The 23,806-nt window shown below is 42.8% G+C and overlaps 1 protein-coding gene and 1 pseudogene across 5 annotated transcripts in view; both read left to right on the top strand.

Annotated features, from left to right (window-relative positions):
• Positions 1-23,806, top strand: part of PBX3 (PBX homeobox 3) — a 248,011-nt gene that overhangs the window by 96,666 nt on the left and 127,539 nt on the right. The window lies entirely within an intron of this gene.
• Positions 13,414-13,532, top strand: LOC133374078 (5S ribosomal RNA; annotated as a pseudogene).

Genomic DNA, 23,806 nt, shown 5'->3' with positions numbered 1-23,806 from the left:
AGTGAGGCAAAACCATACGTCTGAGGAGAAACCTGACCTAGATGACACAGAAAAGGCAATCCACTCCAAACATGAAAAGAGCGCACCTTCCAGCATTTCACAGGCAAAATTAGGGACGTCTATGCATTTGTAACACTTATTTTCACAGCCCAACTACTGAAGCCCTTCCTCTTTCAAAAAGCCTTTTAAGTAGATACCTTATTCCAGTCTGTGTCAGTGTTGGAATTACTTTTTTGGATGTTTTTAAAGCTTTTTTTAAAACATGCTTTTAACGTTACTGTCTTTCCGGCGTCAAGTCAAAACCTTCCTCTTTTCTAAGGCATTTTAATCTAACTTAATTTAGTTTTAATATGTGTTGTAATTGCTTTTAGTTTTCTTATTCTTTTACATTGTTGTTGTATTTTACTATGGAATTTTTGTATATTTTTGCACTTTGTTGTACACCGCCCAGAGAGCTATGCTAGTCGAGCGGTATAAAAATCTAATAAATAAATAAATAAATAAATAAATAAACTATGCTTTACTTTAATATGTTTTTAAAGATGTTGTGTTTTAAAATGTTTAAAAATCTTTTCTTTTTAAGATGATTTAGAGTGTTTTTAGTTTTTTAGTTTTTTCCAACGTCTTCTAAGAGTAAGGGCAGGATATACATTTAATAAATAAATAAATGGAAAATTACAGAAATAAAATATACAAGTTTGTTAAAAGGTGGAGAGAGGGACCAGTAAAAGTAATAATAGATTGTCTAAGTGCAATTGCTACATTTAGGAATTTTGTAACTTGAAAAAAATGGAGCCCTCCAATTAAATGATCAACAAATATTCTGAAGATCAACCTAGAAAGTAATGGAATATTTCTGAGTAATGGAATATTTTTGAATTTCTAGCAAGTAGAGGAAGCGGCACATGGTCATTTTGAAGCCATACATGTGAAATACAGTCAAACTGTCTCCACCCTTTCCCGAGGAAGGGGGCTGAAAACTGAAAAGTGTGTGTGCGCGCGCGCATGTATGTATTTGATTTATGACCTGCCCTTCAACAGTTTTCCAGAGTGGCTTACAAAAAAAAAGTTAAAATAGCAATGAAAGAAAAAGAAAAAAAAGCCTTAAAGCACCACCATGTCAATGAGCAGTATTAAAAGCAATCAGTGGAATGAAAATTGAACACATGCAGGAGGGGTTCAAAAGCCTAGGCAAATAAAAAGATATTTGGCACTGAAAAGACATCAAGTGCTACTCTGTGGAAGAGCATTCCATTGTTGGGTTGCCACCACCAAATTGGACCTTGGCGCACAAACCAATTGTGTATTAACAACATTTTTTTAAAGGTCTCCTTGGTATCGTCTGAGGCAGTAAAACAAGAACAGAACAGAGCAGTGTTTGTTTCACTGGGAACAATAAAATGGGTTTTGCTCCTGGTAAAATAGGGATAGGTTTTTTTTTAATTTAGATACAGTAATTTTATATTTTCCTTTACATTTTAGAAAGAAAAATCTCTAAGCAGTTTACAAATATTACAAACAAAAATAGAACCGATAATACAATAAAATACTGCAGTAAAAATCAATGACTATAATATACAAATCTTATATCATTTAAATTAATGCTATCAGCAATATAGTACCCTCCTAAACAGGACAGTAAACACACAGCTGATGGAAACTGCCCTAGTCTTTTTTGGAATCGTGTTCCAGGGGGTTGGCGACAAAATTGAAGAAGTTACTCTCGGAGAGATTTCCAGATAGCAATCTGCTAGCCATGGTACAGCCGATTGCAAAAGTGTATTTGGAAAGGTGGTCTGCCGGGTATCATCATGGCCCCAAACCAGGGGTCCTTTGGCAACGGCAGCTCAGGAGATGAGACAGATCCACTCCCTGGTCGGTTGATTGGGCCATCTCCCTCCTCGATGGTCGGCATTATTGCAGATCATAACGGGTATCCTGGTCCCAAGGCGCTTAGGGCCTTAAATGTCAATAATAAGACTTGGCTCAGTAGTAAATAGCCAGTGCTGGTCTAAGCACCACTTTAGTATGTGCATAGCTAGACATTGCAGCATTTAGCACTAGCTGCAACTTCCAAAGAGCAGCCCCATGTATAGAGTGCATTAGAGTAGTCTAAATGCATTGGAGCTTTCCCCATTTCCTAGCCCTGTCAGTATAGCCTCAATTAGGTCGTCATATAAAATTGATAGGACACTGGAAAACGAGAAACGTACCTTGTGTGTTAACAGATGATGATATACTGGATACACTGATCCAGATGAACTGGATCAGGGTGGGGAGAGTGTGTGGAGAAACAAAGAAAAAATGTGGAGGAACAGAAAGGAAAGGAAGTTTGGAAACTTCAGATGGCTGAATTGTGCCTGAATTTTGGAGGGGTTGGGATGCTAGACCACATTATACTTAATTTTGTACCAATTACCAGTGCGTTTCCAGGCTCAATTGAAGGTGCTGGTACTAAACTTAAAAGTTTACATGAGGGATTGTCTTCTCCCATATGATCTTGCCATTCTTTGTCAGCAGAGCAGTGGAACATACAGGAACATGCATGGCCCCTACAGTGCAGGCCTTCAGATTCTCAAGACTTACAATGCTGTATTGGCCTTTGATTGTACCTGAATATATTTTGTCTTATTGTTGTACAGCACCTTGTAAGGACTGTCCCCTAAAAGACGACTTGTAAGTATTTTAAATAAGACTTAACCTGATAGAATTCTAGGGATGAAAGCTAAATTGCTCCCAAGGCTGTGATCTCCACCCTGTTTTCTAAACAAATATTTCAATTTTTTTATGACTATATTCTGCACAAGAGGCTACTGTAAGGACAGAATATGGAGAAACCGATTGGTTCCCCATCGGAAAGGGTGTGAGACAGGGGTATATTTTATCACCCTATTTATTTAATCTATATGCAGAACATATCATACGGAAAGCAGGATTGGACCAAGATGAAGGTGTGAAAATTGGAGGGAGAAATATCAATAATTTAAGATATGCAGACAATACCATACTTCTAGCAGAAACCAATAATGATTTGAAACGAATGCTGATGAAAGTGAAAGAGGAGAGCACAAAAGCAGGACTACAGCTGAACGTCAAAGAGTCTAAAGTAATGACAACAGAAGATTTATGTAACTTTACAGTTGACAGTGAGGACATTGAACTTGTCAAGGATTATCAATACCTAAGCACAGTCATTAACCAAAATGGAGACAATAGTCAAGAAATCAGAAGAAGGCTAGGACTGGGGAGGGCAGCTGTGAGAGAACTAGAAGAGGTCCTCAAATGCAAAGACGTATCGCTGAACACTAAAGTCAGGATCATTCAGACCATGGTATTCCCGATCCGTATGTATGGATGTGAAAGTTAGACAGTGGAAAAAGCAGATAAGAGAAAAATCAACTCATTTGAAATGTGGTGTTGGAGGAGAGCTTTGCACATACCATGGATTGATTCCATAAAGGAAGCCACAGACCTGAACTTACAAGATCTGAACAGGGCGGTTCATGACAGATGTTCTTGGAGGTCGTTGATTCATAGGGTCGCCACAAGTTGTAGTTGACTTGGAGGCACATAACAACAACAAGGTCTCCAGTTGAATTAACTGTGATTCGATTGTCTCAGGAAAGAAAAATGGTATATAAACAGCATAAGTAATTCTTTGGTTGTTCACAGTCACAAAATGTGTTGGTGACTGCTCCTGTCTTCTGAGAACTGTTTAAATAAATATATCCAAGTTATTGTCCACTAAGGGCTATTACCTGTGAGGCCTAAATGGACCCTCCATGTTCAGAGGCAATATATCTGAGTACCAGATGCAGAGAACATCCAACTGGGGGATGCATTCTCTTTCTCATGCACTGCTTGTAAGCTCCCCAGTGGCATTTAGCTGGCTGCTTTTGAAAACAAAATACTGCCTTAGTTTGCTTCACGTTCTTACATATGGTGTAATGATTAGAGGAACGGACTCGGCCTGAAGAGTTATTTGTTTGTTTGTTACTTGAATTTATATGCCACTTTTCCATATAAATATGCTCAAAGCGGCTTACAATAACACAAAAATGCAAATGACATCAATAGCAATCAATTCAAAAACAACAATAGTTTCAAATCATTTCAAAACATAACAATCCAACAATAACTCCAGTTGATTACCTAAACATCACATTTAAAGTCATCATAAAAACATCATAAAACAAGCTGTCAATCAATTAAAAATATCAAATTAATAAATATAACATTTCAATAATAATCACATAACATTCCAATACAAAAGCATAAGAAAGCCTTTTTTTGTCACTCTAGCTTTGATGATAGAGTCTCCACTGATGGCTGCTGTTGTTATATGAAGACTCCATGTTCAAAGGCAGACTAACTCGGGGCACCAGTGGCTGGAGACAACCCACAGTGGGAGAAGGCTACTGCTTGTAGGCTCCCCCAAAAAGCAGCCAGATGGACACTGCAGAAAGGCAAAACGCTTGACAAGGCAGCGCCTTGGTTGAGTCCCTGACATAACAGAGCACCCAGGGCTCACACAAACACTCCCCGGAATGTCTGACATGGCGGCGGCAGCACCCCCACTCCGTCACTTGGTGCCCCACCCGTCTGCACAGGCTCCATGACATGGCGACTGTAGGTAGGTGGGCGGACTGGCAACCTTGTGTGCGGCATGGCAGGCGGTAGCGTTGGCTTCAAGCCCTCCAGCAGCAGCTCTTTCAAGCCATTGCACCTCTCCTGTTGCTGCTGGGAAGTATACATCTGGTTTCTATGTGGAAGCGTTAGCTTGAAGAGATAGTTGTTGCAAAGTCTCACCTCTCCCCAGAGAGGCATAGCATGGGTAGTGAAAGGCAGTGGAACCCCACCAGTCAAGAAGGAACCCAGGGATTCATATTCCCATTCAGCTATGAAGCTCAATGGGTGGCCCTGGACCAGTCACAACCTTCCAGTATGCCCTACCTCAGCTGTACTGAAGATAAAATGGAGAGAGAAGGATCACGTATGCTGATCTGAGCTCCTTGGAGGAAAGTTGTGTGCTATCAACATAAAATTAATGAAACAATAAACAATAACTGGTGTGGTTGAGATTTCTCTTTGAGACCTAGGTAGAAACAAGCAAACAAAAACCTCTGTGCAACCAAGTTTGTTGTGAAACATGGGCAAAACCCAGCTAGCAGGTGGCTTTCGGGCTCTCTGAGAATATCTTCTTTCATTCCAACCTCAGCAGGGTTTTGTCTGTTATGGCTGCAGAGATGAAGCGTTGTTGACGCCTAGTGAAAACCCCTCGAGCAGGGGTGGGAGGACTCTGAGCGGGAAAGCGGAGCAGGAGACGGATAGTGGCACTTCAGGAGTCCTCTGTGACAAGCGAGATTATTATGACTACCCCATCGGTGTGCTTGGTGACATATTCCTGCCCCGAGGAGTCTAAAATTGGGCAGAGGGGAGGGAAATAAGGCAGACAGGGGAAGGATATACGTGGTTTTTATTGTTTTCTTAGGCTGGGAAAGTAAGTATAGTATTGCTATCGATTGTATAGTAAGATGATAGCTGTCGTGAGGCAAAAGGATGGACCAGATGACCTTGGGAAGAGCCTTTCATAAATTATGTTGTATCTGTTTCTGTGTAAATTATGTTGGGAGTATAACAGGGTTGCTTAGCATTGTAACCGTTCCTGCAGGGCACCTGATGTGGAGCTGATGGCTGCATCCTTTGAGGCCCACTTCGGAAAGTTTAGGAGCCTCCTGAAGGGTGTTTACGTTCAGAAGCGCACCAGAAAACTAGTGCTCTGGAAGAGGAGATAGGTGGAAGTTGCTAGTGCCGAATGTTGCTTTTGTGGCAGTGACCTTGTTCTGCTTAGAGAGATGCTTTGGGAACCAAATGAGGGCAGTAAAGTATAACAGAAGGCCTTCCAAATGAAAGTTTTGTTTCTTGGTTGTGCATTACCTTGTATTCTCTTCCCCCCTCCTTGCTCTCCCCCCCCCTCGCCACGTATCCTGGGAAATCAGACTGATCAATAGTTCCCATTTCAGTACAACTGCAGCAAGCATTACAACTGTATAAAATTTACAACATTGTCTGCTGTAAATTTTAATTGGAAAAGCCTTATAGCTTTACCCTCTCTATCTTTTGCAGGTTTAAATCTATTTGATTTAGGGGGGGGGGGAATCAAACAAATTTACAGCATATAATATTGTGTCATACACTTTTTATTGACACTGTAATATAAATAGGACAAAAGCAACAGCCCTACTGGAAGAGGAAGAAGCATAAAAATATGTGGTAAGAAGGGGGGAGAGGGGGGGAAATGCAGTGAGCTAGCAGAAAGGCAGATCTAGGGGCTCTGTGTGTGGTGATGAAATGCCATTCACAGCAAAGGGCCACGTAGCAGAGAGGTATTAGTGACGGTAAACAGGTTAGATTGATAATGTCGTTTTGGCCAGAACTGCAGACGGCCTTTGAGGTGCACGGGCCTGTCTTGGAGCCTTCCAGGGATGCCCTGTAAAGGGAGAAGCCTGAGCTTGGAGCGGAGCCGTAGGAAATGTTGCTTCTCAGCCCAGCTCTATTCACAGGTCAGGCTCGCAATGCCGCCGCGCTGCCATTATTGACTCCAGCCCGGGCACGAATGCCAGTCCTTCAGCACGAGCCCAATTAATAATTTGCATAATTAATGTGCATATTAAACAGGGACTGGCCCAGCATCTCTGTTTGCAGTGAATGGGGTAATGAGGGCTAGGCGAGCGGCGCCTCAGGCTGGCGTGAGCAGACGCGTGGCAGGAGTAATTTTTGCTTGGATTGACAACTGCTAGACAAGCAGTCCCAGCATAAAAACTAAACCCCGTTTGGCAGAATTAATCGTTGACAAACTGCTCTTAAAGCTGTAACATTGTTTCTGTCAGTTGTTCGGTTTTGATGTCACTGTTAGACATAATAAATCAATAGTGTCAGAATTTGGTAATGTTTATAGCTAGCAAGGTTTATTATTTCATATGACTGTCATGTCCCAATACTGGTTATCGTGGCTGTCTCTAAATTATCGAAGGCAGAGTGTTGCTTTGAATACACTCCTGTAGATCTGTGACCTGCTTAGCCCTCCGCTGCAATCTGGAAAGCTTTCTTTGGTTTTTCACCTGTTTCTTTTGAGATATTTTTAAAACAAACTTGTCGAGACAATATCCTTTCAGTAGCTTTCTTCCTCAATTGGCTAGAGAAAAGGGTTGTTTGCAGTCATTTGTAATCTCCTAGCTTTGCTTTTTAAGCAGAATTGGGAAGTGGGTTGATCCTCTTTTTCTTTTTAGTACAGATGTGGATCTAGGTGACTTGCTTTTAAAAAAAAAAACATGTAGTAGTGAATGAGCTATGTTTTTCCATTCTAGATTTCAAACATTTGTAGATCCGGAGGAGGAAATGTTTGGTTTAGCTTAGCTCAGTTGAGTTCTTTCAGTGCAGTGGTCTTCAGTGCTTAACTGGGTTGAGATGTAGAACAGGGGTGACTACAATGTTCTGAGGGGGCTGGAATACTATAATATTAAAAATGAATAAATATATGGCACTTCTGGACAAGTGTATGAAGGCCTGAAGGACCGGACAAAGTAAACTAGAGGCAACAGTACGCTGGAGTAGTTCAGGAGCAGGGCTGCAGATGTGCTATATATATGGCACTACCTCTGACCTTGGATTTGATGTGTGGCCTGCCTGCCAAAAGGTTGCTGCAATTTAGGCCAACACAATCAACTGTGACAAGTAGTTGCTCATCCCGGTGCTGATCATGTCTATAGCCGTTCAGTGGAAACAAGCACAGAATCTGTCATTGAACACATGGTATCAAAACTTATGGAAAACTGATTGCGGAAAAGATGACATACCAGATGAAAGTCTCACAAGGTCAAGAACCTCCAAACCCTTTCTACTTCAACTGGCATCCTTTTATTTCTTGCACAATGGACACGTCCTTTACATGGAAACCCTCACCACATTATTGGGACATCTGGAAATGCCTGTAACCCTGACACCCTATTCTTTGACATTCCTTCTTCCTTTCTCTCCCTTTCAACTGCACATTGAGACTTACCAATTTTTTCCGATGTGTGCTACTCGGCAAGACTTTCTCTATATCCTCAGACAAGTCACATGCCTTTGACAGTGGTCATTGTCATATTTTCACTGTTAATAGTTTTTTGTTGTAGTCCCTGGAAAAAGAAACAGAAAATTAATAAAAATGTGTTTTAAAAAATCAGAGCAGAGCAGGTCCTCAGCCCTGGTAAGTGAGAGAAGACCTCAGACCTCCTAGTGTTGCTGTCTGTTGTTGTGGCTGTTGCTGTTGGCCGTTTTGTTGGTCTGCGGTGATTGTTGCTATCCATTGTAAACCACCTTGGGAAGGAAATGCTGAAAGTCTCTGCATGAAGACTCCAAATAAACAAACATGGCATCCTAATGATGCTTTTCCATCATAATATATCCCCTTATATAGCCAGTCGATCGCTGCACTCTGCAAGTGAGGCCTCCTGCAGATACTAACTTATCAGGAGGTCCATTCTTCTCAACATAGGAAGTGGACCTCTAGTGTTGTTGCACCTACCCTTTGGAATTCCCTCCCCTTAAATATTAGATAGGCGCCATCTCTGTTTCTTTTCGGAACCTGCTGAAGACCTTCCTCTTTCAACAAGCCTTTTAAGTAGAGACCTTATCCCTTATGCATCTGTTCTGGAATTGCTTTTTAAGATGTTTTTAAAGATTTGTTTTAAAAAATAGGCTTTTAAGATGTTTTATTGTTCAAATGTTTTGTTTTTGAGGTATTTTTAGTGTGTTGTCCTTTGTTTACCGCTCTGGGCTCCTTCTCAGAGGAAGGGTGGGATAGAAGTTTAATTAAGAAATAGTGCTTTGTAGTGTAGTACATCTTCCTTGAAGTGAAGCCCTCAGAGCATCATAAGTGTCCAGCTGGGTCAGATGAACAGTCTATCTTGTCCAGTGTTGTGCTTCGTGGCCAACAGGAAGCCCATAAACAGGAGTCAATAGCTTTCTCTCACTGTTGTTTCCCAATGATTGGTACTCAGAGGTATACTGACTCTGTAAATGGAGGTTCCACATAGCCTTCATGACTAGTAGACACTGATAACCTTATTCTTGCATGAATTCATCTAATCCTCTTTTAAAACCAGCTCAACTAAACATCATCACCAGAATGTAGTGAATTTGACTAATTATATGGTGCCTAAAGCACAATTTGTGGGTCTTAACTGTGGAATTATTTCCTGCCAATGTTTTTACTGATCTGAAACAGAATTGACCTCACATTTATTTATTTAAAATATTTCTATCCCACCCTTCTACCCTATAATAGGGCACTCAGGGCGGCTTACAAAAATAAAATGAAACATGTACATTATAAAATTGTAAACAGTAAAATCACAAAAACATTAAAATACATAAAAACAATTAAAATACAATATATATATTGTGATTAACCAAACAGAGGTTTTTATTATATTAACAAAACGTTTCAACTTCCACCTTCATCAGCTGCCAACATACAAATGCTGTTACCAAGGTGGCAGTTATAGAGCTTTGAGGATGGAATGCTCAGAGGGGCTTCATTTGCAGAAGCTCAGTGGTGGTGGTACTGTCCTCCAGGGTCAGGCCATGTGGTGCCAATGTGTCCAGAGAGTAAATCCAAAAGTTCTCCCTTTTGGTCAGTGCTGCTGGATCTGCTGGCATCTCTATCGCTGTTATGGAAAAGTCAAACAGGCTGTGACCCTCGATGTTAAAATGCTTTGCAACTGGTTGCTCCACTTTTTTTGTCAAGACTGCCGACTTGTGGTTCCTGAAGCGCGTGCGTAGGTCAGTTGTGGTCTTTCCTACGTATTGGATATGACATCCTGGTCTTTTGCATACACACATATACATATATATAGGTATTGGTACTAAAAGGACTACAAAGGTAAAATTTAACGTAGAAGGCATAGTACATGCTACACTTCAGTGTCCTTCACTTAGATGCAACTGAAAGTGAGAAGGACTTTGCAGGGTAATGACAACTAAAAATCTGGGACAATCTGGCACAGAACAGCCAGTGAGTCATTGATGCCATGATTGAATAAAACTTCTAGGTAAACATTGCAGCCAGTCTGCATGCAACCCATTGTACAAGTTGGGCTGCATTGGTGCACAGCTGATGCTAAAGCAATCCATGGGTTTACATCCAAGTAGTTAGTTGCTAAAAAAAACGATTACATTTCTTCATTTGGCTGCTGTCTAGGTGTATAAATGCAGTACTGTCTCTAACATGGAATCCTATGACTCCTCAGCTCTTGCCTATGATGGCAGGTTTGGCAACTCAGGAATGGCTTTACATTTTGCTAAGATGGGTCAAGACACAATGGGAGCTTAGGCAGTAACCACTGAATAATACCAGTTGTTGGGGGCTGTAAACTGTAGGGAAAGGCTATTTGCTTTTATTCCGGTCCTAGGGACTTCTAGTCACTGGGAAACAGGCACTAGACTGGATGACTCTTTTGCCCAATAGGGTTCTTAGGTTTTCAAGTGACTGGGACAAAAAGGGCTTCTTCTTTCTGTGAAACTGGAGTCTTTTTCTGTGTCATAATATCACACTCTTGAAGGGCAAGGGGAATGTTGTGCATGTGGGAAAGAAAAGTGCAAGCACATTCTTGTCCATATCAGCAGGGATCGAGATTTATTTGTTGCACTTGTTTGCTTGCTTGTGTGTTTGGCTTAAATGTTCGTCTGTGACTTCGTAAATCTTGTACGTTTGCCATGAGTGTGTATTACGACTTCATAGGCTTGGTATTTTTTTTTTTAATATACAGTAAAATGTGTACAAGCTCAACTGTGCCTGTGCTTTCGTATCTTTGATTCTGCAGTGCAAAAAAAGAAACAACTTAGAATTTAAATGATGCCTATAAAGTCAAATTTATGCAAAGTTGTTAGATAATTTGAATTTTGTAAGTTCAGAATTGTAGCAATTCTGCGCTTCTCTCTCTCTCCCCCCGCCCGATCTTAGAAATGAATGCTTGACTTTCCTTTGCAATGTAGAGCATGGTTTCCATTTGCTTCTTCACAACTATACTTTAGGATAGTCAACAGCTTGCTGCTTCTCTCTCTTTTATAAGTTCCCTCTTTTTGCTGCTTATCTTCGTCTCCAAGGTAATCATCTTTCTGTAGGTAGAGGTGTCTGCCTTGCTCTCTCTGCTACAAAAAGGCTTGGTTTCATCATATATCAAGTTGCTGCTCTTGTCATGTCACTTGGTAATTCTTAGTTACACATTAGTGCACAAGGGGAGGAGCCAGGTGGAAAAGGGGTGGTGCCACATCTGGCATATAAATGTGTCTGTGGGCTTTAGGGAGGGGGCGTGAATAAATTACAGCTGTGAGCGATGGCTGCCTGAAGTTAGGACCATGGAAGACTTTCAAGTGGGTATTCAAACCGACATTCAGCACAAACAGGTTTTTGGGTCAATTTATGGTAACTTTTCTCATTGCATGCAATGCAGTCTGGATGTGCAGCGCTGTGCAAGTCTAACGAATCGTCAAAGGTGGCAAGAAAAAGATCCTGAATGGGGGGGGAAAGCAACGTGAAAAGATAATTGTTGCAGACTCCCTACCCCCACTTAGAATAAGCAGTCAAAGAATGTTTGGGGAAATTCGTAGCTACAGGTCTTCAAGAAAAAACTGACATGATCCAGCAAGGTGTGTCAGGTGTATGAACTCCAGTGCATGGGATGGGGGGTGGGGGGGGAAAGGGAGAGCTGTGGGGGACGGGAAATGGTAGGCAGAAGCTTGTCCAAAATCTTGCCAGCCCACCTGGTCTCAAATAGACCATACAATGTAGATTTGTTTCTGCTTTATTTTTTATTATATATTTTAAATTTGTAAGTGCAATAACAAACAACAAAGACATCAAGGTCTTGAATACCAATGTGTAAGAGAGAAGATGCAAACTTCAACAAGAGCCATAAGAAAACTAGGCCTGACATGAGGAGGGGAGGGAGCTCACAGAGGGACACCATTTGTACAATTAAGTAAAAAAAACCCACCCAATTAAATAAGGAGTCCTAAAGAGGAAAAGGAAAGGGGGAAGTACATGTAAAAGCAGGGGGGGAAGCAAAGCAGGCTCCCCTTGGTTGGGAGAAGCAACATTGTTCTGCATTCACATGGGTAACAAATGTCTGCCATTTAACCGCAAAGTCCTCTGGTTCAGCATCCCCTTGGAGCACTTTCAAGTCATGGGTACGTTTCTTTTACAACTTGTAAAGGCTTTAAAAGCACCTATTCAGTACAGCTGGGCTCTGCTCATACGGCAGGTTCCGTTCTGGACCGCCGCCGCAAAGCGAAATCCGCCGTAAAGCAGAACGCGTTGACTAACATTGTCTGAAATGGTGCCCGACGCCCGAAAAACGCTGTAAAAGTGGAACAAGTGCTGTAGGACCAGGGCCTTTCTGCAATTGACAATCGCTGTATCGGTGGAACGCTGCAAAGCGGAGCGCTGCAAAGCGGGGCCCTACTGTATAACAACTGTGGCATCCTGCATGATGGTCAAGCGGGTGGCCACCAAAAGGTACCTGATGAGTGGCTTTAGAGGAAGGTCAGCATTGGCCCCAGAGAACATTAAAAGTGAACTCTGCTTCTGCTGCAAAATATATTTCATAATATGTGATGCAGAGCTTTCCTGCCACCCTATCTATTTCTTTGTCCACCTATTAACCTTCCTCTTCTGAGCTGTCTCTGCCGCAATGGTTTTTCATGCCCATTGATTTGAAAACATGGATACATTTACAAGTAAATTGATGGAGGGTGCCATGATAGTGAAGTGAGTTTATTTCAAACATTTTTACCCCGCTCTTCAGCTGAAAAAAGGCTTCCAGAGTGGCTTTCAAGTGCCAGTGCCCTGAGGCTTAGAAGCTAAAAGACATGACACAGAAGACGTTTCAGTCACACACATTTGTTCCTTTTAAAAACAACATTGTGCCTTTTCATGATCCTCTTAAAATAGGGCTGCTAAAATAGCCTGAGATCTTTTTAATAAATTCTCATGTTCAAAGAACTTTACAAATATGAAAAAAACAGTAAGTATTCTTGCTGCTTACCATCCACAAAGTGAAGCAAAGTGTTAATGTTACTTTTCAATAATGTTCCATCTTTGTTTTCAGTTTTACACTTTTCCTGCAGGTACAGATTGGTAAGTTAAATGGCAATTAATATGATTAAGACTTGCATTGTTTCTTATAATGTAGTCATTAAAGCTGGTGTGTCTACTACAAAGTAGATAGTTTAAGCCTCTAGCCCAGAGAGTAGTTCCGCACGTATCCCTGATCATTGACCATATAGACTGAGGTGATGGGAGTCATCTGGAGGGCACCATGTTGGCTACCCCTGCTCTAGTTTTAATTTTACATTCTAAGATCTGAAGACTATGGCTGTACTACCCAGAACACTCCTGATCCCGTCAGATCTTGGAAGCTAAGCAGGGTCAGGCCTGGTTAGCACTTGGATGGGGGACCCTCTGGGAATACCGGGTGCCGTAGGCTTAGATGAAGGCAATGGTAAACCACCTTTGAATACCTCTTACCGTGAAAACCATATGAATATATCCAAAAAAGATTCATAGGATCGCCATAAGTCGTAATTGACTTGAAGGTGTATAACAACAAGGAGAAGATCTGAAGATACTTTCAAACTTGTTGCTTTAAGAATCCGACTTAAATCTATTGACATGTCCTATTAAGTCATTGTGCTCCATTATGTCATGCAGCTGAGAGCCAGTGTGGTGTAGTGGTTAAGGAGTTGGACTACGACCTGGGAGACCAGGGTTTGAATCCCCACACAGCCATGAAGCTCACTGGGTGACCTTGGGCCAGTCACTGCCTCTCAGCCTCAGAGGAAGACAATAGTAAACCACCTCTGAATAACACTTACCATGAATAACACTTCATAGGGTCACCATAAGTTGGAATCGACTGGAAGGCAGTCCATTATGTCATGCAGCTGCTAAGCAGCTATGACCCATACACATGAACATATCTGTTGCGTAGCTCCTAGTTCTCCTTTTGAACTTTTTTTTACTCCTCCTTTTGTAGATTATTATGGACTTCTATTTGCCTCTGGGAGCTAATTCAGAGCTAAGAAGCTAAGTCCCAAATATTACTAGGCATAGCCCCACAGAAGCTAAATGCACATAGAACTTTATTCCCATTGATTTCCAGGATCCTATCTGCCACAGGTAGACCTATTTGAAGAATGATCAATGATCATTCTTTCCACGAAGAGAACCTTGTTTGTGTTCTAGATGCTTAAAATCATTAAAATTCCATCTTCATGTTCAGGGGCAATATACCATTGAATACCTAGGGGAGGGAAGGAAACTGTGGGAGAAAATTATTGCTTCTGTGGTTTGTTTTGTAGGTTTCCCATGGAGTAATCCGGTTGGAGTGGGTGGGTAGGTGGGTGGGTAGGTGGGTGGGTAGGTGAGTGGGTGGGTAGGTGGGTGAGTAAGTGGGTAGGTAGGTGGGTGAGTGGGTGGGTGAGTAAGTGTGTGAGAGTGTGTGTGTGAGAGAGAGAGAGAGTGAGTGAGTGAGTGAGTGAGAGAGAGAGAGAGAGAGAGAGAGAGAGAGAGAGATGGGGAAGGATGGTGGTGTAATCCAGCAGGGCTTTTCTGATGATGATGATAAGCAGCACATCAGTGTGGATGTTAATTCACTCAACTGTCCATGAGTACAGCAAAATGACAGCATCTCTGTTGGGTGTGTGTTGTGGAGGGGCATGCGGTCGGTTTCTGAAAATGGCAGCTGATGAACACTTTGAAAGTTAAAGGGGGAGGTATTTTCCCTCTTGTGATGAATAAAAACAATGACATTTGGTACTCACACTGGAATTGCACTCAGTGTCTGTGAGCCTGTTGGTCCACATAACCCTCCCTTGATGAGGCTGCCCAGCAGCTGACTGGGTGTGCACCATTCCCGACAATAACTGAAAGAAGGGCTTGGATAATTAGGCCAAGTGGAACTGCGGGAGGTAACCGGCTTCTCAGCTGCCTTTTGTATATTCATGGCCTGTCATGATTGATGGAAGGACTGTGTTTGGTGACACTGTCATTTGCAAGTTGAAAGGTAGGGTTGAGGTAGGAGCCAAGCTCAGATGGGCTTTAAAAGGACCCCAGCAATCAGCTCATTTGGATGTGGGCGATGTTCGCATCTGCATTTCTTTGTTTCAAACTCTTTCCAAAGGACATCTGTTAATTTGTATAGATTAGGCAGAATGCTTTCATTTTTTTTTAAAAAAAAAATCAAATTATGTCACATCACTGTTGTGCTATCAAAGTTTCCATCAATGCTGAAATTAGAGAGTGTGCGTTTGTGTGTGTGTTGGAGCTATGTGTGGCATAGCAATCAAGAAGGGGGACTTGGGATTTGGGTCTGTTTCCTATACTTTCTCTAAGTAACTACGAAGAGATTTGGTTTTCTCCATTCCAGCAATGTAAGCCGTTATGTCTCTGTGTCTGCAGTTGCAACCGAGTGCGAGTAAAAAAGCATCTGTTGAATTATAAATTTCAGGATAAATGAGGCTTGCTAAATTTCATACCTGCTTAGAGGGAGAAGGGTTATGTGTCGGGACAGAAAGCTTTTGCCTTGGAAAATGGGGTGGGGAGGGAGAGAGAACAGGACAAAGTCAAATGTAATTAATTCAAGTGGGAAAATGCTTTTACTGTGTATTATTTAGTCACATATTTCAACAATAATAGCGTTTCTGTCAAGGAAGTTACATTTTTCAAAGGTATTGCTTTCACCAAGATTCTGTGATATTAACTGGAAGTTGAGCTCTCTTATGCGTGTACCCAAGCCAGGCTTCTTGGATTTCCTAATGGTGGACGGATGTCCAGGGGTACCCTGGGGCCTACTCCCTGTAGCACCAGCGCTCTGGTCCGATTGTTGGCTTGCTTAACTCGTGAATAAAATATTTGACACACAATAACCCCACTCCAAGCAGCTGGAGCAAACTGGTTGTGTATGGGTATATTCAGATATAGCCTTTTAGGTAGTAAAATTAAAATGGATCCTTTTGAATTTGCAGGATTTTATGTGGAGTCTTCCCAAAAGACGCTATCTGATTAAAGCTAACATGGGTAGGCTACAGTCTCTGGGAAAAGCACAGATCAATTGCATGTCAGCACCACAAAAACATTGGTCCGAGGCCTGAATTCTCATGGATCTTAATGGTTTCTAGATAGGAAGACAAAAAACCACCGACATGTCACAGAACACATCTGTGGATACAGAAGTGACCTATGGTGGTTTCGAGGGGGTCCCTTGTTTTTAAAAAAGGATTAATGATACTGTGCCATTGTAGTGTGGTGTAGCCAGTGTGGTGTAGTGGTTAAGGTGTTGGACTACGACCTGGGAGACCAGAGTTCGAATCCCCACACAGCCATGAAGCTCACTGGGTGACCTTGGGCCAGTCACTGCCTCTCGGCCTCAAGAAAACCCTATTCATAGGGTCGCCATAAGTTGGAATCGACTTGAAGGCAGGACATTTACATTTATTTAGTGTTAGCAAGCACCAGCTCTGTGATTTCTACAGCTCATTCCTTGGGGGGAGGAACCTATGGAAACAATTATGCCATTTTAAGAGGATCCATTTTACTAGATCTGAATTGTGTGTGGGGGGAGAGTGTGCATGCATGCCTTCGTTCTGTCTGCTGATTCCCCAGGCCTTCCACTTTCCCTCCTTGCCTTCTCCCGTATTGCTCCACTTCCCCTCCTCCTTTCCCCCTGTTTTCTCTCGTACCCTCTTGGTTGCTCCACCTCCTGTTCGGCTGCTTAGGTGCCAATCTGAGTCTGGAAAAGCACATTGTGCAGAAATAGTGTAGTGGGAAAGAGCTTAATTCTTGTAGCATCTGTGTCACCTCTATGGTGTTTTTCAAGGAGGGTGGAAGGTAAGCACCTTCGCCACCTCATGACGAAGGAGGCAGGGTGTGTGTGTGTTAGAGGCCTCACAAGGTGGTTTGCCACAGGCAGCTGCCATGTACAACGCTGTCTGCATATCTGGCGGTGGCTATTTAGGGCTTGTCATGGGTCTTTCCCAACCCTATTTGGGAATGCCAGGGATTAGTCGGGGGACCTTCTGCATGTGTTCTCCTGCAAACCCTTTTGCTACCAACTTTGTTGTGAGCTCCTCCTTTCTCGTGACCATTTAAACTCTGAGAAGCTATCTTGGCCGACCAGCTCTCCTGCAATGATTAAGTTTGACCGTTCGCTCATTGGCAGAGGACTGTCTTTGCTGAAAACCCTGGAGAACAACTGTCTTGGCAGAATGGATAAACTTGGGTTAGATGGATTGCTGTTCTGACTCAAAGTGTGCAGAGATTCTTGGGGGGTGGACTGTAACTCGATAGTAGAATAGATGCTTGGCTTGCAAAAGAGGCAAGGTCCACCCCTTGACGTCTCCAGTTAAAGAGGATATCTGGTGAAATGGCTGGGAAAGGGATCTGTACTGGAGAATTGCTGCCAAGCCAGAGTAAGCTGGCACTGGGATAGATGGACCAGGAGTCTGGCTCGGAATGAGGGAAGTTTCGTATACTCTTAAGTGAAGGCTCGTGGAAACTGATTCCCCCCAGACTCTGTCATCTTCTGATGTTAAATTCCCTGGTTTTTCTTCTCCTCTGTTGCCTATTTCCAAACTCTCTGGGCAGACTTTCAGTTTAGGAGGCTATGAAAAACATACTGGGAGGCAACTGCTGAGGTTTACTGGTTGGTAGGTTTGAATTCCACTTGTCCACCACCACGACCCAGTGAATGAGGCAGTCATCATACAGTCTTACAGTAATTAAACTAAGAAGTGCTACGCAAATCAGGGCACTAGAAGGTCACAATGAAGCATTTAGTTACAACGCTGTGCAAGGTAATGTCGAAAAGAGCAGTGAGGCTACAGAAGTGGTAGCCATCCCATCACCTATGGCCAGCATTCCCCTGCTGAAAATGGTGATAATTTAGCCATAGCAGTGAGGTAAATGCCACTGCCATACAACCTGGTCATCTTTCTGAGAGGCCTTCAAGAGGTAGATTTTATACCTGCCACACCTAGCTGAAGACTGCTGTATTTGGGCCAAATATCTCAGACTTGCCAAAAAAGAAAAAATATTCCTCCTGGAATTGGACTTGACTGTCCAGATATTCCACGTTCCTCTTGCCCTAGCAACCCTACTGAGTACTCATTGAACATGAGATTGGTGTGGCATGTTTAGAGCTGTTTCATTAGGAACAAAGCCCCTTGGTAATCTGCCTTTTCTGAATGGGAACCAGAGACATACTCCCCCCCTCCCCGTTCAACAAAGGGAACGTTAGCACAGCTCAACCTGGAAACGCATAACCTGGCGTACTGTGCCATTCCGAACTGCTTGTGTGAGCGCTCTCAGGAAAGCTGAATTGGATTTGATCACATCAGAGATTGTTTTCAAGTGGCGTTTTCATCAGGCAAGCAACTCTGTACTTAATAGTAGGATTATCAGAGGAAGCTGAGTCCAGGGAGAAGCCTTTATTTGTTTGCTTTTTTAACTGTTTGTAGCCTGCCTTTTAGATTTTTCTTCTGTGTGGTTTATATAATGAAAAGAAATAATAAAACTCCAGTTCGATTAACACACATGTTGGCATGATAACATGCACAAAAGGCAGCCTGAAATTGTTCACAAAAAGCCTTGCAAGATAAACATATCTTCAGAACCCACTTTAGAGGAGGAGAGAAGGGGTTGGCAGAGCTCTCCTAGAAGGGAATTCTACAATTGCAGAGACACCACTGAACCTTGGTACTGGTCCTTGGTACCGGCTAGTCTGATATTTGCTGAGGCCAAGCTAGAGCGGAGGGACTCACAAGCCCATCGTAGGGCTTGTGTAGGTGCACAGGGATGTAGGGGTCCTTCAAGGAAACTGATTCTAGACACAGGGTGGCTGACCTGTGGCTCTTCGGATGTTGTTAGACTCCAGCAACAAGAACTGTGAAGTTAAAATCTACCTTAACGCAAAAAACTGTGTTCCAAAACAAAGTTAAGGTACAGACATAGAATGCATTATTATAAAATAATATCAAAACTTTAATATGTATATAAACAATCAGTATAAAATCCTTATAAGTGTTCTCTTATAGTAATAAAAAGATGGCCAAAAATATGTAAAAAAATCAGTGCCCAAACTCAGTGAAATACAGAATATATAATATAATCAAAGCAATGTCTGTGTGGAAATCAAGGGCAACTTGTAAACAGTGGCCAATGTACATAAATCAATGCCCGTAGAATGCACAATGTATACCATAGCCAGATGCGTTTCGACAATTAGTCTTCTTCAGTGGCTTTCATGATGAGTATACATTGTGTATATTATATTCTAAGATATGAACTGGTGGGCTGTTCATTAACTCAATTATTCATTTCCTTCTGTCAATCAGTTATAAAGAATATATTGAGAATTTTACCAACGTTAGACTCCAGCAACCCCAGCCAGCATGGCCAATGGTCAGGACTGATGGGATTTGTAGTTCAGCAACATCTTGAGGGCCACAGGTTGACCGTCCTTTTCTTGGTCCGTTAAAAATGTTAAACGCTAAAACCAGGATTTTAAATGGCATAACATGTGCTGTCCACGTTGTTCCTATCAACATTCCAAGGCCATGCTCTGAATCAATTGCAGTTTCTGAAATGCTGTAAAATGCAGCATCTTATTGTGGAAATTGAAACTGAAATTGAACCGTCCTTATGACATGTGTCTTCCTTTCTGAACCGAGGTGGTCAGAGTCCTCTCACCTCCAGCAATTTCGAAACGAACCTGACAGTTGTTCCATCATGGCGGTGGCTGTTTGTCCTCATCAGCCCTTCAATTTATAGCTGCAGCTTTGGAAATTTATCCCTGTGACTCCCATCTTTGTATTTACTCCAATTAACACATAAACCCTAATTACTCAGATCAAGGGAGTTGGAAGTCCATAAATGGAAAGTGACACGGCAGAGCTTGGCAGCTGCTTTAAGCAGCAAGGTGACAAAAAACGGAGGAAGTATCAATTAGATGACATTGATGGCGAGGCATTTGGAGAGTGGGGGATGAAGAAGAAGAGAGAAGGAAATGGGAGATGTTCGCATTCCGAGGTGTCGCCCATTTGCTTGCTGCTTGTGTAGTGCAATCTATAAAGCCCAGCTGGCAAATTATAGCTGCTGTGTCGTGTGTGTGTGTGTGTGTGTGTGTGTGTGTGTGTGTGTGTGTGTGTGTGTGGAGGGTTATAGGAATTTAATTTTGCTGAGCTATCCCCTGTTGTGTTTCTATTTCTTATGGGGGAGAGGGAAGCTCTTCTCTGCAGTTTCAGTGGAGATGACGGGGTGGGTGGAATGAGTCTTAGAAGCAGCACTGGGGAGGGGGTGTTGGTGGTTTCTGACAGAATTCCAAACTCTCCTCTGCTTATCCCTTCATAACCAAATTTTTAGCAGAGCTGCAATATTTAACAGATCGATTAGATCAGTCAGTCCTCAGGTCACAGAGAGTTGTTTGCCCAAGGAGGTGGTGCCTGACATCTCAAAAGATAGCTCAGCTACTCCTCGAAAAAGGCAAAACCCTCCCTGCTTGAGAGGGTGGCAGCGGTCCTGCATTATAGAATGCCCTTCCCTCTCCCGTGTGTAAAGCATCCATATTTATTTACTTTTTTTGTTATGACCTTCTGCTTGCCCTTCTGTATGATACGAACATCTCATCCAGGGATAGGCGGACTCTCTTGTATTTCTTTTTTTTATTAAATTGGCTCATCGCTTTTCTACACAAATACGTGCACTCAAAGCGACTTACAATGAATAAGAAGTAAAATGAAAAATGGCAATGGACTGCCTTCGTCGATTCCGACTTATGGCGAGCCTACGAAGAGGGTTTTCATGGCAAGCGGTATTCAGAGGGGGTTTACCATTGCCTCCCTCTGAGGCTCAGAGGCAGTGACTGGCCCAAGGTCACCCAGTGAGCTTCACGGCTGTGTGGGGATTTGAACCCTGGTCTCCCAGGTTGTAGTCCAACCCCCTCTGAATACTGAATACCATGAAAACCCTATTCGTAGGGTCGCCATAAGCCAGAATCGACTTGAAGGCTGTCCATAAAAAGAAACCACGACGGCTAATGTTGGCGCCAGACTTTACCTCCCTGGGGAGAGGGTTCTACAGTGGGGAAGCCATCACTGAGAAGGCACGTTTTTGTGTCGCCACTCTCTGTACCTCCTTCTTGTAATGCAGTTTGAATATGAAATGTGGCAGAAAAGTGTAGCATCACTCTCTGCTGATGTTCCCACATTCTCTGTGGATGGAACGTGCACAGTACAAGTCTCAGGTCTGGCCAAGAGAGCTTTCTAGCATGTCTTACATGGACCCCACTGGAAACAGGCCTGCCTGCCACATGCAAGCATGCGGAGTGCAAATTGGCCTGTTTATTCACTGGTATGTTTTGATTTGAATATATGCCAAATACTAGTATGACTTTTTGTTGCTGTTGTTTTTGTCCCCCCCCCCTTTTTATAATACAGATTACATTGCTAGTGGCAATGCATGTTTAATTGGAGCCTCGTCACATACACGGTTCGAGGCTTGTAACTACCCAAGCATCAGGGCCTTTAAAACCGTGAAATAGATTTTCCCCCTGCACAGCATGGCCCCCAGATCAGGTAGGAAATATTGAGAGGTGTTGGGGAGGGGGCGGAGAGTAGGAGGAAGCAGCTAATTGATATCTTTAGAGAAGAAGCTGTTCTACAAGAGTATTTGAAACGTTGCGGAGTTGCCAGAAGGCCTATTAACATAAATGTTTAACTCAGGCACGCGCAAACTTATGTACCAAAATGAAAATGTTTCATGCATTAATTTGCTGCAGAAGGTACTAACATAACAATTAGAACGGCATTCTGCCTGCTTACATTTAAATTTCCTGGGGCACTCTTTCAGTGCTAATGCATAGCAATGATATAGGGTCTCCGCCTCTCCCAAGCTTCCATGCAGCGGTTTATTCTTTTGTTAAACCAAATTTGTGCAGCATTTGAAACCTGGTGACAGTAAAAAGAGGGGTGCGCGTATGTGTGTGAGAGATGCTTGCCATCTTTTAAAAAACTAAATATAAAAAAAGGAAGAAAAATATGGATGCCATAATTTAGAGGCACAGAGGCCATCTCAGTGGTAGAAAGAAGGTCCAGATATTGTATTGTAATAGCAAAAATGGTTTTCAGACCATGTCTTGGGGAGCTCTGGACTTCCTTGGAAGCTTATCAGATATAGAATCATAGAATAGTAGAGTTGGAAGGGGCTTATAAGGCCATCAAGTCCAACTCCCTGCTCAATGCAGGAATCCAAATCAAAGCATTCCCGACAGATGGCTGTCCAGCTGCCTCTTGAATGCCTCCAGTGTTGGAGAGCCCACTACCTCTCTAGGTAATTGGTTCCATTGTTGTATGGCTCTGACAGTTAGGAAGTTTTTCCTGATGTCCAGTTGAAATCTGGCTTCCTGCAACTTGAGCCCATTATTCTGTGTCCTGCATTCTGGGATGATTGAGAAGAGATCCCGGCCCTCCTTTGTGTGACAACCTTTCATGTACTTGAAGAGTGCTATCATATTTCCCCTCAGTCTTCTCTTCTCCAGGCTAAACACGCCCAGTTCTTTCAGTCTCTCCTCATAGGGCTTTGTTTCCAGTCCCCTGATCATTCTTGCTGCCCTCCTCTGAACCTGTTCCAGTTTGTCTGCATCCTTGAAGTGCGGAGACCAGAACTAGACACAGTATTCAAGATGAGGTCTAACCAGTGCTGAATAGAGGGGAACTAATACTTCACGCGATTTGGAAACTATACTTGTGTTAATGCAGCCTAATATAGCATTGGCCTTTTTTGCAGCCACATCACACTGTTGACTCATATTCAGCTTGTGATCAACGACAATTCCAAGATCCTTCTCACATGTCGTATTGCTGAGCCAAGTCTCCCCCATCTTATAATTGTGCATTTGGTTCCTTTTTCCTAAGTGTGTAGAACTTCACATTTATTCGTGTTGAATTTCATTCTGTTGTTTTCAGCCCAATGCTCCAGCCTATCAAGGTCCCTTTGAATTTTCTTTCTGTCTTCCACGGTATTAACTATGCCCTCCAATTTTGTACCATCTGCAAACTTCATAAGCATGCTCTGTACCTCCTGCAATGAGAAGATCAGTAATGGAAGAGAAGTGTCTTGAAAAGACAGCTTGCCCACTGCTACCTGAAAATGGAAATGGACTGCTTGCCCTCCAAGTCGATCCTGACTTATGGCGACCCTATGAATAGGGTTTTCATGGTAAGTGGTATTCAGAGGGGGTTTACCATTGCCTCCCCCTGAGGCTAGTCCTCCCCAGCTGGCCAGGGCCTGCTCAGCTTGCCACAGCTGCACAAGCCAGCCCCTTCCTTGCCTGCAACTGCCAGCTGGGGGGCAACTGGGCTCCTTGGGACTATGCAGCTTGCCCACGGCTGCACAGGTGGCAGGGCACGTAACCCCTGAGCTACCTATTGCCCCCTAAAACATGCCATGGGGGAAGTATTAAGTAGGCACTGGTGTGAGCTGAGTATAGGGCAATGGTGAGGCCAAATAGATTTGTGCCCCCGGTGAACTGCATGCACACCCTATAATATATCCAGTCATTGTATGCAACACCACATGCTCAGACTTTTCCTATTTTCTGGTTCCTCTTTCTGGGAAATCACTAATCAGTTTTTCCGGCTGTTTCTTTTTCTTCCTGTTGATCAGTCCTTTTAAAATTTGCTTGGGTTTTTCATTCTTCAGGGTTTA

This window comes from Rhineura floridana, chromosome 20 (assembly GCF_030035675.1).
Source record: "Rhineura floridana isolate rRhiFlo1 chromosome 20, rRhiFlo1.hap2, whole genome shotgun sequence".
Lineage (NCBI taxonomy): Eukaryota > Metazoa > Chordata > Lepidosauria > Squamata > Rhineuridae > Rhineura > Rhineura floridana.
The sequence above is the reverse complement of the archived record's forward strand: the minus strand, read 5'-3'. Positions and strand labels throughout refer to the sequence as shown.